This window comes from Chlorocebus sabaeus, chromosome 11, assembly GCF_047675955.1.
Source record: "Chlorocebus sabaeus isolate Y175 chromosome 11, mChlSab1.0.hap1, whole genome shotgun sequence".
In the NCBI taxonomy this organism is placed as follows: Eukaryota; Metazoa; Chordata; class Mammalia; order Primates; family Cercopithecidae; genus Chlorocebus; species Chlorocebus sabaeus.
The window spans coordinates 31,325,653-31,335,673 of record NC_132914.1 but is presented as its reverse complement, the minus strand read 5'-3'; the positions used below and the strand labels follow the sequence as shown (position 1 = coordinate 31,335,673).

Below are 10,021 nucleotides of genomic sequence, written 5' to 3'. Positions count from 1 at the left end.
TTTATTGCAGGTAGCCAGTCTATTAGTCAATGAGAATGAAATCATGTTCTTGAAACCAGGCATCCTGAGCGCACCCACAGATCCTCTGAAAGAAGTCAATTGCTCCTGCAGGACCTGGGAGACACCCAAAATACTGTAAGTGCCCCAACGGCTGAAGTAGAAAAAAGAGATGCTCCACACACCCGCACTGGGGAAACTGAAGGTCTGTATGTGGGAGAAGTTTTTGATCTTACCTGGAGCTGAGTCAATTCAGAGAGGAGGCCGGGCATGGTGGCTCATGCCTATAATCCCAGCACTTTGGGAGACTGAGGTGGGCAGATCACGAGGCCAGGAGTTCGAGATCAGCCTGACCAACATGGTGAAACTCTGTCTCTACTAAAAATACAAAAATTAGCCAGGCATAGTGGTGCATGCCTATAATCCCAGCTACTCAGGAGGCTGAGGCAGGAGAATCGCTTGAACCCAGGAGGCTGAGGGTGCAGTGAGCCAAGATCTCACCACTGTACTCCAGCCTGGGCGACAGAGCGAGAGTCTGTCTTAGGAAAAAAAAAATTAGAGAGCAGAGTGAAATACAGGGGCAGAGGAAGCAGCAGGATAAGGCCCTAGGAGCTCTCTGGGTCTCCAAGCAGGCCATTCAGGCCTGGCAACACAGCGATCCTTCAGGAGGACAGCAAGAGGCGCAGGGAAAAATGCCACAGGGAGAAGAAAGTCTCCAGCTGAACTTTGTAGCAATTTGAACCAGGCGAGAAGCCTCCCGGCCAGAACTCAGGGGAGGGCATGAATCCGGTGTGCAGACTCCACAGGTGGGGGAAGAACCAAGCCCTTATCTTTTGCAGCTGGGAAGTGGGTAGCCTGGGGCAAGTTCTCAAGCCCTGCTGCCCACTGCCTGGAAACAGACTCGGGGCTATTAGAAGGGTCACAGTGGGAGTGAGACTGGCCCTTTGGTTTGAGTGGGAGCTGGGTGAGACCTGTGACTGCTGGCTTTTCTCCACTTCCTTGACAACCCGCATGACTAAGCAGAGACAGCCATAATCCTCCTAGGTACACAACTCCATTGACCTGGGAACCTCAGCCCCATCCCCTACAGCAGCCACAGCAAGACCCATCCAAGGAAAGTCTGAGCTCAGACATGCCCTGCTCTGATCTTACCTGATGGGCCTTCCCTATCCACCTTGGTAGCTGAAGACAAATGGCATATACTCTTGGAAGTTCTAGGGCCCTGCCCACTGTGCCCACTGCCAGTTCCTCTCCATACTACCACAGCTGATGCTCTCTGGAAAGCGCCACCTCTCAGCAGGAGTCCAACAAACACAAACAGTGGCCAACCACTGGGCGTGGTTGCTGGTGCTCAGCTTCCTGTTTGGGTGCGATGTTCTTAGGATCCTCCTCCTGTCCTTCTCATCATTCATGTCCAGGGTGCTGCAGGCAGACGCAGAGCAGGAGTCACAGATGAGAACGGAGATCCACGCAGGATCTCTCCAAGGTCCAGGTAGGAACTCTCCATGGTCAACATGATGGAGGAGTTTGCCAGCTATGCCATGCTAGAAAGAAAGATCAACAAGATGATGGATAAGCTCAAAACCCACGTGAAAGCTCAGACAACTCAATTAGCCAAGATAAAATGGATGACAAGTGTCACTTTCTATGTATTGCAGGTTGCCCTGATGATCTCACTCATTTGGAAGTATTATTCTGTCCCCGTGGCTGTTGTCCAGAGAAAATGGATAACCCCTCCAGACCACCTGGTAGCCTTTCCTACTAGAATAGCAGGTGGTGTTGGAATTACCTGTTGGACTTTAGTCTGTAACAAAATTGTGGCTATTGTGCTTCATCCGTTCAGCTGAACAGGAAGATGGATACAGCTATGAGACTTTTAAAAATGGATTTTCTCTTATTAGGTTAAAAACCTGGTTTACACTTTTTTTATTAAGAAACAAAAGTGCACAGTTTAGATTTTTTGGTCAAATAGGTTTGTTCTTGGACTTTATGAGAGATTCTTATAAGAATCATGATTTTCTACACGTGTCATTGAGCCAAGAAAGTCCAGTTTATGGCACGTATGTACCAATGAACACCGTCCTAGATCCATACGAAATGTGAAATGTTCAGTGGCATCTCTGTGCCGTCACTTGTGATTTGCATTATTGTATATTTTGGTCATATTGCCAGCTGGGAAGTCAAAGTTTTTTTTAACAACTTAAGTTCTTTGAAGACTTAGTGCTGTTTTTAATATAGTTTAGAAAGTAACTTAATTTTAATACCACTACTAAGAATTTGAAAACAACTTCTTTAATCATATTCAATATACCTAAAAGAACAACACTAATTGACATCGTTCGGGCTTTTTCTCCCTGTGTTTAAAATGTCATTTGTTGAGCAAGGGTTGTACAGTATTATCTACTTGAGGCTGTTAATTTTTCATTACAGTGTTTTGTAACTGTATCCATGAGACCTGTATCCAACCTGTATCCATGAGACCATAATGCATTGTTTTGTGCTCAAATTGTGTTTTGTAATTAAACCATTTTGAATGAAGTGTATTTTAGAGGCATTTAATATTTATGCTCTTTAGAATGGAACACAGAAAACAAATCTTATAAGGCCTGATTACATTAATCTGAACCAATAACCTGTATGGCCCACAAAGTATAATTCTGCTAACTGTTTTTTAAAACATTTTTTTAAAAAATTAAAATCTTTTCTAATTAAAATCTTTGCAAGTGAATAAAAAAATACAAAAGATAAATGAAACAAAAAGTTGGTTCTTTGAAAAGATAAATGAAATCGATAGATCATCACCAAGATTAACCAAGAAAAGAAGAGAGAAAATCCAAATACAGGTATGCGCCATCACACCTGGTTAATGTTTTGTATTTTTAGTAGAGACGGGGTTTCACCATGTTAGCCAGGCTGCTCTTGAACTCCTGACCTCATGATCTGCCCACCTCAGTCTCCCAAAGTGCTGGAATTACAGGTGTGAACCACTGCACCAGGCCTGATCCTGCCGTCTCTGACAACATGGATGAACCTAGAGGACATTATGTTGAATAAAGTAAACCAAACAAAGACAAATGCTGCATAATATATTATATGTGGAATCTAAAAAAGTTGAGCTCATGGATGCAGTGCAGAATGGTGGTTACCAGGAGCTGGGAGGTGGAGAAAGTAGGGAGATGTTTGTCAGAGGGTAGTTTCAGTTAGACAGTGTAAATCTGTTCTAGGGATCTGAGGTACAATATGGTGACTACAGTTAACATTAATGTACAGTCATGCACTGCATAACAACATTTTGATCAACAATGGACCAGATATATGATGGCAGTTCTCATAGGATTATAAGGGAACTGAAAATTTCCCATCACCTAGTGACCTTATAACTGTCCTAATGTCATAGACAACACATCGCTCATGTGTTTGAGATGACGCTAGTGTCAACAAACCTGCTGCACTGCCAGTTACATGAAAGTATAGCACATACACAACGTAATATTTGATGATGATAATAAATGACAAGGTTACTGGTTTATATATTTACTGTATTATACTTTTTATTATTTTGGAGTGTTCTGCTTCTACACACAAAAAAGCTTACTGTACAACAGCCTCAGGCAGATCCTTCAGGAGCTATTCCAGAAGCAGGCGTTGTTATCATAGGACGTGACAGCTCCATGCATGCTATTGTCCCTGAAGACCTTCCAGTGGGACAGGATTTGGAGGTGGAAGACAACGATATTAATGATCTTGACCCTGTGTATGTCTAGGCTAAGGTGTGTGTTTGTGTTTTAGTTTTTAACAAAAAAGTTCTCAAAATTAAAAAATAGAAAAAAGCTTATAAAATAAGGATATAAAGAAAGAAAATACTTTTGGACAGCTGTACAATATGTGTTTTAAGCTAAGTGTTATGACAAAAGAGTCAAAAATTTTTTTTAAATTTAAAAGTTAATAAAGTAAAAAGGTTTGCTAAGAACGTTAAAAAAATATAGTGTAGGCCAGACGCGGTGGCTCAAGCCTGTAATCCCAGCACTTTGGGAGGCCGAGACGGGCAGATCACGAGGTCAGGAGATCGAGACCATCCTAGCTAACATGGTGAAACCCCGTCTCTACTAAAAAATACAAAAAACTAGCCAGGCGAGGTGGCGGGCACCTGTAGTCCCAGCTACTTGGGAGGCTGAGGCAGGACAATGGCATAAACCCGGGAGGTGGAGCTTTCAGTGAGCCGAGATTTCACCACTGCACTCCAGCCTGGGTGACAGAGCGAGACTCTGTCTCAAAAAAAAAAAAAAAGAAAAAAAGAAATATAGTGTAGCCTAAGTATACAGTGTTTGTAGCCTACAGTAGTGTACAGTATTGGCCTAGGCCTCCACAGTGACTTACCACTCCCTCACTGAGTCACCCATAGCAACCTTCAACCCTGCAAACTTCATTCATGCTGAGTGCCCTGTACAGGAGTATCATTTTTTTGGTCTTTTTTATAGCATTTTCCTGTACCTTGTCTAAGTTTAGCTATGTTTAGATACACAAATACTTACCATTGTGTTACAATTGCCTATGGTATTAAGTACAGAAACATGGTATACAGGTTTGTTGCCTAGGAGCAGTAGGCCATACTACATAGCCTAGGTGTGTCATAGGCTTCCCACGCAGGTTTGTGTAAGTGCACTCCACGGTGTTCGCACTACAATGAAATCTCTTAATGATGCATTTCTCAGAACATATTCCCATCATCAAGCGATGCGTGAATGTGTTATATACTTGAAATTTGCTAAGAGGGTAGATGTTAAGTGTTCTTATCACACACAGAAAGGTAACTATGTGAGGTAATGGATATGTCAATTAGCTTGATTGTGGTAATCGTTTCGTGATGTATACATGCGTTTAATCATCACATAGTATGCCTTAAATGTATACATTTTTTATTTGTCAATCACATCTCACTAAAGCTGGGAAAAAATCCTTATTCTCTTTTAAACCTACACTGTATAATTCACCTGGGGAGGTTTTGCGTGTTTATGGGAGATCATGCAGATTATGGGGAGGGCTTTTGTTTATTCTTTCCATACTTGAAAGATTTCCACAGCCTGCAGCTGCTAACACACTGAACTATTTGCTACTCAAAATAAACAACCTGTATTTCCCCACTCTGGGCAGGAGGCACTGACCCACCTCTAAATCCTACCTGTGTCCCAGGGTCCAGATCAATGCCACTTCCTGCATGCATTGTTCCTCTCATCGCCCCTGCCTCGGGTCTTTGGCATTTACATGACTCTAGGCATTATTGCTTTCGAGCTTGGATAACAGATATTGATGTTCTGTCTCTGCACTAAGAGCACAATCAGGCTTACACTGCCTGAGCCAGAGAAGGCACACTACTAAACAGATTACGTTTAGCTTGGCCCACAAAATCAAATTATTTAGTTGCAAACATTGAGAAATTTTACAAAAACAAAACAAAACAAAACAAAACAAAACAAAACAAAACAAAAAAACCCTTCTAGTCTTTTGGCTTCTCTTGGAAAACCAGAAGATCTGGCATCTCGACTCAACACTCCTTTAATAGATACAATGAGCGGAAATCTACTCCCCATTAAAGAGGACTTACACTCTTCATTTCACTTGAATTTCCACCGCAGGCATTTGAATATGCTACTGCTTGTTTAGGCCGTGGTTGGCAGAAGATGCCCAAACTCATTGTTGAATGAACCATACAACCAACAAGCCAAGCATGTCTTCTCACTTCCCGACTTGCCGTATTTATTTCTGGTACCTTTCCCGTTCTTAAGGGCTTTGGTACAGCCTGAATAAACAGTTGACAGCACTGTCTCTTTCACTTCTAATTTGATTCATTTGCATAGCATGTCATGTTTTCACATGTTAAACTGAGAGCCTGCCACTGCCATTAATTCATTTCTGGTCATGGTCCAGCAGGGATCAAGAGCAGCCTATTAACTTTCATAGTTCTTTTTAACTGTATTTTTAGGGTTTCTTTCTCTGTTCATTAATTCACTTTTGAGGGGAAGTTTTGAGTCCATTACGTGAGACTCAAGATTTAAGTAGCTCTGATTTAGACAAGTGCATGGTGATCCTGTCTACACTGTTGTGCTCCTGTCATCTTAACTTGTGGCGGGACAGTGTTACCCACTAGCAGACAGACCAGGGTCAGTAAGCCACAGATCATGCCATGTCCTGGAGCCACCTGAGACCACCACCTGCACCTACACCCGAAGTCAGGATAAAACCAGGTGCCCTGGAGAAGTCTACTTGAATTATTCCTCAACAGAAAATTATGCCCTGTAGAAGCTGAGTGCAGCTCCTCACAGTGATCCAGACCACACTCACAGCTACTAGTTGAATACACCATAAGAACATTTACTTTATAAGCTTTTAGATTTCAAACTACACATTTTTACAGCTAAAATCGTCTCATCAGATTTTCACCTTTACATTACAGCTGGTAGAACTGAATTAATAAATGTAAACCACAGAGATTCAGCCATGATAAAATAATTTCACAACTTCATAGCATAGCTATGAGGATCAAGTAAGTGACCCAGCAAAAATCTCACAGCAAATTTTTTTTTTTTTTTTTTTTTTTTTTTTTTTTTTTTTTGACAGAATCTTGCTCTGTTGCCCAGGCTGGAGTGCAGTGGCAAGATCTTGGCTCACTGCAAGCTCCACCTCCCAGGTTCGCGCCATTCTCCTGCCTCAGCCTCCTGAGTAGCTGGGACTACAGGCGCCCACCACCACGCCTGGCTAATGTTTTGTATTTTTAGTAGAGACGGGGTTTCACCATGTTAGCCAGGATGGTCTCGATCTCCTGACCTCGTGATTCGCCCGTCTGGGCCTCCCAAAGTGCTGGGATTACAGGCTTGAGCCACTGCACCCAGCCAGCAATTCTTTAAGATGTTCTGAGTATAGATATTTTTTATAACTGTCTGCCAACTTGCTACCACTGAGTATTCAACCAGAAAAATGAAAAAGAGATGTAGTGATAATTAAATTAACAATTTCTCAGAGACCTTTAGCATGTGAATAAATGTGTCAGAAATTCGCATCAGGTGAAGACTCAAATGCCATCCTATCCTACACGTGCTGTCATTGACTCCAGCAGCATGTCTACCATAAAGAATTGCTTAAAAAACAGTCTGTGAATACCTTAGATTTCAAAAGCATCATTTTAACGAAACTCTGTGAATTGAAAGTATTTTTCCTGAAAAGAAATATTAAAATCTATTCCCTTACATTGTTAAGTTTCAGAAGTAAAATATGAAAGTAAACAGTTTTTCCAAAGTGCAATGACTAACTTTTTAACTTTTCCCCACTTTTTTGCCACTTAAAATGAGCAAAGACTCTTTTTTTTTTTTTTGGCCTAAAATATTTTACTCCCAGTTCTGGATTTCCGAGCTGGATTTCAATTCCAAGTCCCAAAAGGTATCCCAAATGACCATGTGTTTCAAGAGCTAACCATCTCTTTAACAACTTCAACCTCAAGAAGAGCTTCATGACTCTGGCTTAATCAAAAGTGTTCTCAGTAACTGGCCTTCCCTTTCTCTAATGATTCTAAGTTTTGTTAACTTAAAAAAAATCACACAGTTATAAGTTTGGAAAGGAGAGAAGGAGACTTTATTTTTTATAAAGGGTTTTAGCCTACAAGGTGGCCATCCTGCAGATTGGGAAGCGTGCTTCAGGCCAAGACCAGAAACAAGCACTTCAAAGGAAGAGGGGAGGGGTAGGAGCTTTATGTTGAACTGGTTGGCAAAACATACATATTCAACAGGTTACAGGAGGAGCTATGAATATTCATGAAGGTGATCTTGGCACATGTATATTGAACAAACATGTATGTAACATGTGACCTACGTTCACTTTAGGGTGGTGACTGAACATTTAAATGCATTATAGTTAGGCCTTACATATCAAAAGGTCCTTTCAGGACGCGAAGAAAGGCAAGTGCAGTCTCTGTAAACTGGGCAAGAGCAGTCCGTGGTGGGTGGTCTTCTCATCAGGAGAAAGACACTGAAATCAGTTTCTTGTCCAATCAGAGCTGTACTTTTGGCTAATGGAACAGGGCGTTAGTCAGCGTCTGGGAACGGATGAGTTATAATTGTTTTAATATTGCTTATCTTGACGCCAGTGCTTGTTTAGCTACCAGAGAAATAGAAAAAGTTTGTGGCCATTAGAACATAGTTTATGCTCTAAGTGTAGGGGTGCATGGCTTAACCCTTGCCTGGCATGGCCTTTTTATAATTTCACATCTGTCCTGTTTATAATTTCACCTCTTATTGCCGCAAAGAGTCTGTCCTGTCAGCCTTATGATCTCTATTTTAATATTAATGTTAGTCGGTTGTGTCTAAACTCCAAAAGGGAGGGGTATAATGAGGCACGTCTGACTTCCTGTCATGTTTTTAAGGTTTTTCTGGGTCCTCTTGGCCAAGAGGGGGGTCTGTTCAGTTTTTGGGGGCTTAGGATTTTATTTTACTTTATAGTTTGAAGAATGATTAAGGCTCTACTTATAAAATATATGAAAGGGAAGCACTATAGAAGGGAAATTTGCAAAATCTTATTTTCGTATTCTCTGGGAAGACAATGCATTATTTTTAAGTAGCCTAATTATTGAAGCTCGGTTTCGAGCAGTTCATCTTCCATTGAATCATCAAGTTATAAGGTTCTGAACTAAGCCTGGCCATTCGTGGTCTCTATTGTCTTCATGAGTTCAGCAGGAAAAGAAGACAAAGCATACATGGGAAATCTTTAATTTAACAAGCACGCTTCCTGGGGGTCAGCCCTGACAGCCACACTGTCTGCTGTATACCAGAGTTCCCAACCAGTCACTGGCTCGCCATGCATCAGCCTTGTAGACAGCAAGTTGAGGGACTGCGTTTCATGGTGGGGTCTTCTCTGCAGATTACAAACATTTGCAGTGGGGTGAAAGTGAAAGCGAGCCATGGTGGGAGAACAGAACACACAAAATACCCCCTTCTTATGTAAGGGAATGACCTACTTTGGCATGCTTTTTATCTTGAGAAAGAAAAAGTGAAAAGTTGATTTTCTGAAGAACGTGAAGGACACTTGAAGAGTATGTTTCTCTTGGCACGACGAATACATTTGGAAAACTGTCCCTGTGACTTGGATAGCAATGGCTTGGAGGAGAAATGGGCATTTACTTAATGGATGGTCTATAACACTGTATACCCTAACTGTCTAAAAGAGATATGGTGGGGTACACTAAGTGGTGAAGCAGCTGTGGAAGGGGAGATGGATCCGTGAGCTGCCACCTCTGGAAACTTGCCTAGTGCTCTGACCTCACAGTCATGTGCCTGAACTGCTTTCTCGAAGTCCCTTCACTCTTATCCCTGTTGTAAGGACATATCCTGAGTTATATCCCCAACAGACACCTCTAGAAATTTGAGGACCAATGGGAGTGTAGGCTTATGCTAATTGTTTTCCTAAGAAACATGCAATCCAAAACACATCCATTCAAAAAACAAAGCAGAGATATCTCTTCCTTTACACTCTCTATGAAACAGTTCTCCCACTCATCCATCATCCTTGTGGACACTTACAAGAAACACTTTTGGTATTTGTTCTCTCATTCATCCTTCTTGTATAGTTTAATCTGGTATTCTCTCTACCCACCTACCCAACAAATGTTTTGTTTTGTTTTGTTTTTCTAATTTGGAGTTTTCTCAGCACCCAGCAGGTTGTGATCAATATACCTGGGTTACAATTTAAGCAAAAGTGAAATATCAGTTTAAAGAGGAAATGCAAAGAATTGTAAAAGTTAAAGAAATGTGTAATGTGAACATGAGCTACAAAGACAGAGGCATAGCACTGCCAGGAGACCATAAAAATAGCCACATGCAGGCAATAGTAGCTGCTCTCCCTCTACTTCACACTCACTCTCATGTCAGCCATGTTTGCTTTCCTTCTCTGCACTTCCAGGAACTGACTTTTCTGTTCCTGGAATCTTTACGGTAAAGTGCAGATTACTTTGACTTGCCCACTCACATAGTGGCATGAGTGA

The 10,021-nt window shown here is 41.6% G+C and overlaps 1 pseudogene; it reads left to right on the top strand.

Annotated features, from left to right (window-relative positions):
• Positions 1 to 1,332: 1,332 nt before the first annotated feature.
• Positions 1,333 to 1,910, top strand: LOC103218812 (guided entry of tail-anchored proteins factor 1 pseudogene; annotated as a pseudogene).
• Positions 1,911 to 10,021: the final 8,111 nt, after the last annotated feature.